The sequence below is a fragment of the Cyprinus carpio genome, chromosome A24, assembly GCF_018340385.1.
Source record: "Cyprinus carpio isolate SPL01 chromosome A24, ASM1834038v1, whole genome shotgun sequence".
Lineage (NCBI taxonomy): Eukaryota > Metazoa > Chordata > Actinopteri > Cypriniformes > Cyprinidae > Cyprinus > Cyprinus carpio.
Window position 1 is genome coordinate 25,425,531 of NC_056595.1, and position 11,449 is coordinate 25,436,979.

Below are 11,449 nucleotides of genomic sequence, written 5' to 3' on the forward strand. Positions count from 1 at the left end.
GCGGGGCTACAGCCGCCCGCGTCCAATCAGCGCACAGGGGCGTGCATAAATTAACATGAAATAATTCCAATAATAACACCAAACAAATACGATTCTTATTTGATTTTGTTACAACTTATCACATAAAGTACTTTCACTAAGAAATGTGTGTTTCCCCGCTTGTATAATGATGTACAACAATACTGCAATGATGTGAAATGACACAAACGTGTGTGTGAATGATGTGGAGATGACACAGATGAAAACTTCTTCTGTATCTGACTCCATCTGTAAGAAACCACATTCCACCGTTGATGAAGCACCTGAATGTCTCTCTGAAGCTGGTTATGTAACTTCTTCAAACATCAGCTCGTCTTCTTCGGTCCTGATGTCTGATCAATTCACACTGATTCTGTTCCTCTGTGTCAGACTCTGTGATTTACAGTTTAAGCCGCCACAGCAGCTCTCTGTTCATCTGTCCATCTGATAACCAGCGGATGTTCTTCATCATTCATTTTCACTCAGCTGAAAAAACCTAAACCAGTCTAAAGCGTTACGACAGTTTACAACACGACACAACTCTTTGCAACTGAAGAAGAGAAGCGTGCACTAAGACAAGCATTACTATTACTGTAAGCAACCACACAGAACACGCTAGCAACCACAAAAAACACCCTGGCAACCAAACAACATCCTAGCAACCACACAGAACACCCTAGCAACCACCTGTCAACCAAACAACATCATAGCAACCACACAGAACACCCTAGCAACCACCTGTCAACCAAACAACATCCTAGCAACCACACAGAACACCCTAGCAACCACCTGTCAACCAAACAAACATCCTAGCAACCACAAAAAACACCCTAGCAACCACACAGAACACCCTAGCAACCACCTGTCAACCAAACAACATCCTAAAACCACAAAAAACACCCTAGCAACCACACAGAACACCCTAGCAACCACCTGTCAAACAAACAACATCCTAGCAACCACAAAAAACACCCTGGCAACCAAACAACATCCTAGCAACCACACAGAACACGCTAGCAACCACCTAGCAACCAAACAACACCCTAGCAACCACACAGAACACGCCAGCAACCAAACAACACCCTAGCAACCACACAGAACATGCCAGCAACCAAATAACATCCTAGCAACCACACAGAACAGCCTAGCAACCAAACAACAACCTAGCAACTGCCTAGCAACAAAACACCCTAGCAACCAAACAGAACATGCCAGCAACCACCTAGCAACCAAACAACACCCTGACAACCACACAGAATGCCATAGCAACTAAATAACATCCTAGCAACCACATAGAACACCATAGCAACCAATCAACACCCTAGCAACCACACAGAATGTCATAGCAACCAAACAATATCCTGTTTTCTGTGTGAAATCTCGTTCAACTGTAATTTATTCTGTGATGCACAGCTGTATTTTCAGCATCATTACTCCAGTACTTCAGTGTCCACATGATCTTCAGAATCATATCAATATGATGATTTGCTGCTCAAAGAAACATAGAAATAGAGCACACAATGAAGAGATTTATCATCATATTTTTATGTCAGAATGTTGCCTTTTTTTTTAACTTTTTCCAAAATCTGAAAACTAAACGATTATCCTGCTTCCATATTTCCATAATTATTTTACAGATAACACTTTACAATAAGTGCAATAACTTATTCACATTCAAGCAAAGCGACTTACAAAAGAGGAACAAAAACAATAGTCAGAAGAGCCAACAATGTCCATAATATACAGAAAGTTATTAATGTAGTATCACTAGCACGTTCAGGAATCTACTTCATGTTCCAGATTATAGTTTGCCTCTGAGAATCATGAACCTCCTGATCATCATCATCATCATCACAGCAGTGAGGCTCTGGGCCGGTCAGCGTGTGTTTTGATGTCATGACACGCGTCAAAACTAGCTGAATCAGAGAGGAACAAAGAGAGATTTACATAGAGTACCCTGAACAAAGCACTACTGTTCCTCTGAGGCTTCCAGCTGACTGTTCATGGAATCAACAGAATTACTCTGATATTTGTGTCCAATCTGACGAAACCAAGAACACATCAGCTCATTAGATCACGCCAACATTAAAAGAAAAACATATATACTTTAGAATAGCATCAAATAAAATGAGGCCTATTTCAGGAAATATAATTTCATAGATAATTTTCTCCCCATTTTTTTTTTCCTTCTCAAAAAAATAAAATAAATTTAAAAAAAAGTAAATTTGAGTAAAAATTCGGGTGGAAAAAATCTCCTATTTGCGTTTGTTCTGTAATGCAGTAATAAAAAAAAACTTTCTTTTGGTTATGAGAATCCTAAACCGTTTTGGTTCCTCATTGACTTCCAACTGTATTTTTGTGTCCATGTAAAATGAGTTTAATGGGAACTGTTTGATTTTAAACATTCGTCAAAATACAATTTTCTTCTGTTTCCAGTTCCACGAAACAGGTTTGAACGGTTACCAAAAAAAGACAAAATGATTATTTTGGGGGCATAATCTCAATTAAGAATAACTGTTGTTTAACGAGCCAGAAGATATTGAGAAAATGCACAAGTAATGTTTTACTATTTAAAAATACAGCCTCTTCTATTTACGAATATAGATTTTTCTTATTTTCTCTTTTGATTTTGATGTGGCATGTCAAAGTCATTTCAGTTTCAGAATGATGTTGTGAAAACAAACAGCACACGACTCATTCAGAGAATAAACAAAGACTCGCAGGAGTTACAGGACTTCCCTTTGTACAAGACCAGAAACCCACTGACAGAAAAAAGAGCTTTCAGCAGAACCGCTCAAACACACACACACACACATACACACACACACAACGGTGCTTTCAGCCTGCGAGAATTGTGTCACTAGTAGGATACAACACGACACCACTGACCCTCTAGACAACACAAGCTGTGTGTGTGTGTGTGTGTGTGTGTGTGTGGTTGTGAGTGTGTGTGTCCTGCACTATAATGCTGGAGTGGAGCATCCTCACAGATTACAGCAAGGAGATGGAGAACGCAGCAGAAAGCCGACACACAACGGATATTAAAGTGCTCCTCATGCTGTCATTAGCTGTAATTCCTGCTCTATCAGACTCGCTCTGTGTTTTATCTCCTCCTGCAGCACATAAATCATCCCAACATCACTCTCTGGCTCCCATCTAATGTAAATATTTTAAGACAGAAGAGCGAAGAGCGTCCGCGTCGCTTCCTGACTCTGATCATGACATCATCTGATGAGACACCAGACGACAAACTCAAGTGATGCATGCTGGGAACATCAGAAAACTAGCAAACACTAGCTTACTTTACACACACTTTTACTCGTTTTTTTGCAACCTTTTTGTAGCAGCTCTGATGAAACATGATTAATACAGCTCACTGAAGAGCCTGTTTATGCACAGAATAAAAAAAGAGAAATCATTTAATAAAAGTGTTTTGCATTTTTTATTTAGCAAACACTTTATCCGCAGTGGCATACATAGAGGATTATGGGACAGACTGAAATATGATCATGTGCTCCGTGTACTGTAGTTTACTCAGCAATATTTGAAGATTTTAAAAACATGCTCAGGATCAGACGTGAGAACAGAATTACAGTGAAACTGATCTCTGAATCTCTGATCACTGAACTGAAACTGTGTTAATGTTGTGGATTTAGATCAGAAACTCTCAAACATATAAAAAACACAATACATCAGAAAATATGAATCAGTGAAATTACAGACAAACACCTCAATAAAAACAACATACAAACTAAAGTTAGTGTGTGTGTGTGTGGTGTGTGTGGTGTGTGTGTTATAGTCAGTGTTGGTGAAAGTTACTTTTTAAATGAATGCATTACAATATAGCGTTACTCTCTTTAAAAAGTAACTAATTGCGTTACTTTGCCGTTACATTTTCTCATCTGGGCTGGGGCTCATTTTCTCTTTTTCAGCAATAAAGGAAACATAAATGTTATGTTTGCTTATTACTGTTGAACTGGATCATCGAAGGTCAGCCGCAAAGACACTGAATAATAAAATGAGATGAAACGCATAAAGGATATTTGTGTTATCACATTTAATTATTGGAGGTTTGCGTTTGCATTTCACAGTTTTTTATTGATTTTGAGGAATACTGGATCTGTTTTTCTGTGCAGTGTGATGAGTAAATGCGTGCTGAAACTACTGTAAGATCATCTGCATTTACTCCTCCCCCAACCACTGATTATAGTGTGTGTGTGTGTGTGTGTGTGTGTGTGTGTGTGTGTGTGTGTGTGTTGTGTGTCTGACCCTGTTGTCTGCTGCGTGTTTCTGCTCATCTGCGTGGATCCTAAATGAATGAAACGCAGTCAGAATCACTCCGCCCACGTCCTTCAGATCCATCATCCATCAGATCACGAACACACTCGCGGAGATCACGGTGTGTGTGTGTGTTGTCTGCTGAGCTTGAGCACGCGAGTGTGTGTGAGAGCGAACGCCATGAGACGCGGACGCTCGAGGGGCGGGGCTACAGCCGCCCGCGTCCAATCAGCGCACAGGGGCGTGCATAAATTAACATGAAATAATTCCAATAATAACACCAACAAATACGATTCTTATTTGATTTTGTTACAACTTATCACATAAAGTACTTTCACTAAGAAATGTGTGTTTCCCCGCTTGTATAATGATGTACAACAATACTGCAATGATGTGAAATGACACAAACGTGTGTGTGAATGATGTGGAGATGACACAGATGAAAACTTCTTCTGTATCTGACTCCATCTGTAAGAAACCACACATTCCACCGTTGATGAAGCACCTGAATGTCTCTCTGAAGCTGGTTATGTAACTTCTTCAAACATCAGCGCGTCTTCTTCGGTCCTGATGTCTGATCAATTCACACTGATTCTGTTCCTCTGTGTCAGACTCTGTGATTTACAGTTTTAAGCCGCCACAGCAGCTCTCTGTTCATCTGTCCATCTGATAACCAGCGGATGTTCTTCATCATTCATTTTCACTCAGCTGAAAAACCTAAACCAGTCTAAAAGCGTTACGACAGTTTACAACACGACACAACTCTTTGCAACTGAAGAAGAGAAGCGTGCACTAAGACAAGCATTACTATTACTGTAAGCAACCACACAGAACACGCTAGCAACCACCTAGCAACCAAACAACATCCTAGCAACCACACAGAACACCCTAGCAACCACCTGTCAACCAAACAACATCATAGCAACCACACAGAACACCCTAGCAACCACCTGTCAACCAAACAACATCCTAGCAACCACACAGAACACCCTAGCAACCACCTGTCAACCAAACAACATCCTAGCAACCACAAAAACACCCTAGCAACCACACAGAACACCCTAGCAACCACCTGTCAACCAAACAACATCCTAAAACCACAAAAAACACCCTAGCAACCACACAGAACACCCTAGCAACCACCTGTCAAACAAACAACATCCTAGCAACCACAAAAAACACCCTGGCAACCAAACAACATCCTAGCAACCACATAGAACATGCTAGCAACCACCTAGCAACCAAACAACACCCTAGCAACCACACAGAACATGCCAGCAACCAAACAACACCCTAGCAACCACACAGAACATGCCAGCAAACCAAATAACATCCTAGCAACCACACAGAACAGCCTAGCAACCAAACAACAACCTAGCAACTGCCTAGCAACAAAACACCCTAGCAAACCAAAACAGAACATGCCAGCAACCACCTAGCAACCAAACAACACCCTGACAACCACACAGAATGCCATAGCAACTAAATAACATCCTAGCAACCACATAGAACACCATAGCAACCAATCAACACCCTAGCAACCACACAGAATGTCATAGCAACCAAACAATATCCCAGCAACCACACAGAACACCCTAGCAACCACCACAGCAACCAAACAACACCCTAGCAACCACACAGAATGCCATAGCAACCAAACAACACCCTAGCAACCACCTAGCAACCAAACAACACCCTAGCAACCACACACAAAAATCAAACAACCAAAAAAAAATCTTAACACCCAAAATTAAAATTATCATATCCATTTCATGAAGAAATCAAGTTATGTATATTTTATGCATAATTATGTATATTTGAAATTAGCACATGTGCATTATATTAATTAATGATGCATATATATTTTCTATAATGTATTTGATATTAATATTATATATATAATATATATACTAAAAATGCAGTGAAAACAGTAATATTGTGAAATATTATTACAATGTAAAACAGCTGTTTTCTATGTGAATATGTGTTAAACTGTAATTTATTTCTGTGATGCGCAGCTGTATTTTCAGCATCATTACTCCAGTCTTCAGTGTCACAATAAACACATAAAACAAACTAAAAATATACATTGCTGCTCAGTTATGATCAGTTATTATTGATGCTCTGTGTTTAAGCACTTCATCCTTTGCATGAACATCTCTGATAAATGTGAAATAGAAATAATCAACACAGAGTGTGTTTGACTGCAGGAGCCCAGCGTCCCAGCATGAGCTCATGATGTGCCCTGCGTATGATTTATTCAGCACATGAGGATTGATTTCTATCAGAGTCACTTCCTGTTTCAGGGCTGCTGCTTCTGCTCAAAGGCTGAATAAAAGATGAGTGATGGGCTTCCAGCGCAGGTCAACACATTACAGATCCTTCTAGAAACCCTGGTGTGTCCATCTGGAGCGACTGTGGAGAGAGCAGGAGAACCTTCACCTCTACAGATACACATCTCTGCATCTTTACATCTGCTGCTCCTCTAATCACTCTCAGGCTGTATTTTGCTTCCACTATCAGATTTCCAGAACTCACCTGCTTCCAAATTTTCATTCTGAATTCTTCACGTGATTCTTCAGAGACGACTTACGATGAAACAAGTTACAGTAGAAATTCTTCTGAAATCAGCAAGAAACCTCTTATATGAGCTATCAGCTCCATAAAAATAATAAAAACAGCAACAACGACTGAAGAAATGGAGAGAATGAACAGCTAAACTCAAGAATGAATTCAGTGTTTTTTTTAGTATATTAGTACAGTTTTTATTAATATTTAAAATCAGTTTTTATATTTTTTTCATTTTAGTTAAAGTTTTAGTAATTTTGTTTTGTGTTTTTGTCATTTTTAGTAGCTGTTTTTGTCTATATCATTATTATTAATTTAATCTCAGTTTTAGTTTTAGCTATTTTAGTACATCAAGTTAACTGAAAAAAAAAAACATAAATGCTGAATAAATAAAAAGCTGGAATTTTTATTTATTTATTTATTTATTTATTTATTTTTCAGTTAACATTTGTTTATTTCAAGTAATGAAAATGTTTAATGTTTAGTTTTAGTAAACTATAATAACCCTGATTGCAATAAAATAAACTTCAACTGAAATAAAAATTCTAAAAACTTAAACTTATTTTATTTTAGTTTGTTGCCAAGGCAACAGTTCTCATTTTCCTTGAAGTAAATAACTAAAACTACAACTGAAATAAAATAATAATAATAATAATAATAACTATATGAATATATTTTTTAAAGAAAAAAAGAAAAAAATTACTTAAACTTTAAAATGAAAATAAAGTCACTAAATATGCAAAATAAAAATCTATATATTAATATAAACTATAATAGTATCTCGGATGCTAAAATAACACTGATTATGACTCTTCCTTCATTGCTGAAACAAATTAATATTGTAGATACAGTAATGCACATAAAATGTAAGTCCAAGCATCAAAAAGGGTTTAGAATATTGTGTAGAGTGCTGTGTGTTAAATGTGGTTTTGGGTGAAGAGATGTCTGGGATCAGGCTGATGTGGGATCAGTGTTTGGACTGTTGGAAGCTGCAGTGGAAACAGTGTCGCGGATCTCTGGAAACTCTAGCGGACCGGAGGATCTCGCTTACATCGCTCCTCGCTGTCTGCCGCTTCCTGTGACCTCTGACCTCGCTCTTTTCTCTCAGAGCAGGCCTGAGCAAACACACAATAACCTGAGGTTACCGGCATCTCACAATAACACGCCGATCTGAAGACACTGAACATGACCGAAGGATGGAATATAATACAGCACAGACCGCTGTGTGTGTGTGTGTGTGTGTGTGTGTGCGTAGCCATTAGCAGGGTCATTTGCATTATTAATGAGATGATGTCCCGCAGGATGGCATCTGTTGGCACAGAAAGACAGCAGTGAAATGGAGAAATGCATTTACATTTGGCAGAGGCTTTTATCCACAGCGACTTGCACTGAATTCAGGATAAACGTGATCAGTTCATATGCATTCATGTGAATAAAAAATTTAAAAAGGTTAGATTTATTTATTTATTTATTTATTTATTTTTCCCAGAATTGTTTGATATAAACTGAAATTCTAAAGAAATAAAAGTCAGAACTGTGAGATAAAAAGTTGCAATTACCTTTTTGTATCCAGTGGTGGAAACGAGCGTCCGTAAGTCGATGCATTCGCTGGGAATCGATACTGTTTTCATAGAAACGCTTCATAAAGTCTCAAAACAGTGTTTTTGTAAATTTGATTTTTAGATTTTCTGTTTAAATTTTAATTTTAGTTAAAGTTTTCGTCATTTTGTTGTGTTTTTGTAATTTTATGTTTTTTTTTTGTTGTTTTATATGTCCATATAGTTTTTATTCAGTTGTAGTTTTAGTTATTTTAGTTAATTTTAACTAGAAAAAATTTAAATGTTGACTAGACAACTAACTGACATTTTCTAATATATATATATTAGTTCATGTTTTCTTTATTTGCTTTTTATTTACAGTTTTTTTCGATTGCTAAATGACAGTGTGCACAACTGGAGTCACATGTGCAAAACTCTAACTACAGTCTGCACAGCAGCAGTCATGTGGACCAAACTCTAGTTCGTTTTTCATTGCTTGAACACAGTTTTCAAAACTCTACACACTTATCCCATGACTTTAACCAAAACTTGCATAACACTGTGGATTTACAGCACTTTGTTCAAATGCTAACACACTGCTGTCAAAACTGTGAACAACACATTCAAAACAGAATAGATTTCAGCCTTCTGCCTTTCAAACACTTGATTGCAATTTCAGCTGAAAGACTAAGCAGGTGTCTTGTTTTAGACTTGTTAGTGACACACACACACACACACACACACACACACACACACACACACATATATATATATATATATATATTATATATATATATATATATATATATATATAATATATATGTATATAGGTAGAGCTCAGAAAACTAATTTTGGAAATGGAACAAGGAAGACGGGTTCGTGGAGGGAGAAGGGAGGCAGGGAGAGGGCGGATGCGTGGAGGAAGACAAAGAAGACAAAGAGCTGTTATTTCAGATGAAATAAGGGCTACACTTATAGACCATGTCGTGAACATTGAGAGAGGCAGGGTTGAGGGTGCAACCCAATCTGCAAAGATCCACAGTGGCATCTGTAATGCGAATTTTCCATCATACAAACAGGTGAGAGTTACACCCTTACAGTAAATGAAAACATTACAGGAATTTATTTTGTATTGCAATTATAGAATCTTTGCACAGATATATATTACAGTAAGTTTGACTGTAAAATATATTTTTACAACAGGACCCAAAGGCTGCCCCCAACAGGAGGAAGAGAAAAAATATTTTCAGATGCGCAGGAAAATGCTATTGTTGACATGGTTGTTGTCAACAATGCAATAAAACTGCGGGAGATTCAAGATAGAGTGCTGGCTGACAATGATATATTTGAAAATGTTAATTCTGTCAGCACATCAACTATTGCTCGAGTCCTACAGAAACACCAAGTTACAATGAAACAGTTATACACTGTAGGGATGGATAAGGCACTCCAGAAGGTTCTTCCCCAGGTGCATGGCAAGAGAGAACATCAGATGTGATGCTGATGAAAACCTGTGCTAGAGAGAGGCAGGATTAGCCCATCAATTATTTGTTCGAATTACAGTATGTACTTTTAGTTTCTATCTTTTTTTTCCTCATTACTGTAATTCCGTAAATTACTACAGACTATTGAAGCAAACTGCTAATTTTAATTTACCTTAAAGAATTATGTTCTAAAAATGTAAATAAATCATGTGAAAGAATGTCACTCTTTTCTTTGAATAAATATGACATTGTATGAAGTCACTGAAATTGTTCAAACTGTAAAGATGAAAAGTGAGTATTTTCTGTACTGGTGTTTGATGCTAGTGTTTTTACTCTCAGTGTGATCTGAGTGACAGTGTGTGTTATCTCAGTGAGGGTTGTGCATAGTGTTTGGCTGCACTGAGCCTGTTTTGAGCCATGTGTTAAGAGTTGTAGGTGATGTGAATTGTTTAGCTCAGGTGACTGTTCGTAGTGCAGACTGTAGTTAGAGTTTTGCACATGTAGCTCCAGTTGTGCTCACTGTCGTTTAGCAATCGAAAAAAAAATTAATTTTATTAAATTTTTTGACTTTTAGTTAATGATAATAACCTTGTTTCAAAGTCTGTCAGACTTCTGCATTTGGCAAACACTTTCATTGCATTCAAACAATACATTTTATCAGTTGATGCATTCCCCGGGATTTGAACCCATGACCTTGGTGTTGCAAGCACCATGCTGTATTGAGCTATAAGAAGACTGTGTTTTCTGCATGTGTTCTCAGTGCAGGAGTGCAAGACGGAATGTTCTGAGATATTCTGACCCCTGATCCCTCGTTCCTGCCGGAGATAACGGCCCTCGTCCACACAGCGCTCTTCCTCTGTAATGTTCAACTAGAGGAGTGTGTGTGTGTGTGTGTGTGTGTGTGTGTGTGTGTGTGTGTGTGTGTGTGTGTGTGTGTGTGTGTGGGTGTGTGTGTGTGTGTGTGTGTGAGAGTGTGTGTGTGTGTGTTGTGTGTGTGTATGCGAGAGTGCGTGCAATAGAGCGTGTGTGTGTGTGTGTGTGAGAGTGTGAGTTATAGACTGAGTGTGTGTGTGTGTGTGTGTGTGTGTGTGTGTGTGTGTGTGTGTGTGTGTGTGTGTGTGTGTGTGTGTGTAAATCTGTTGCTGTTAGAGCTGTTTTTGGCTCTTTATATTTGAAGTCACACATCTTCATCATCTTTATAGGAAAGGTCACATGTCTTGAGGTCCTGCAGGTGTTTGTGTTTGGATGCAGTGAGTGTGTAAACAGAAGCAGATCAGATCAATACCCCGTCAGTGTGAATGTGAAGCACGTACAGGGAGTGTGTTCACAGCAGATGTGTGAAGGAATGTTTATGACACACACACACACACACACACACACGTTAATCAGCACAGCACTAGCTCTGATGCGTCTCTCCTGAAGCTTCTCAGGCATGAGCTGACCTCTGACCTCTGACAGTATGACCCTGTTGACAATCTCTGTCCTGCACTGAACGTCTGTACAGATTGAAGTCTGTCATCAGTCACTGCACTCTTCATCATCATCATAAGAATGATTTTGCTG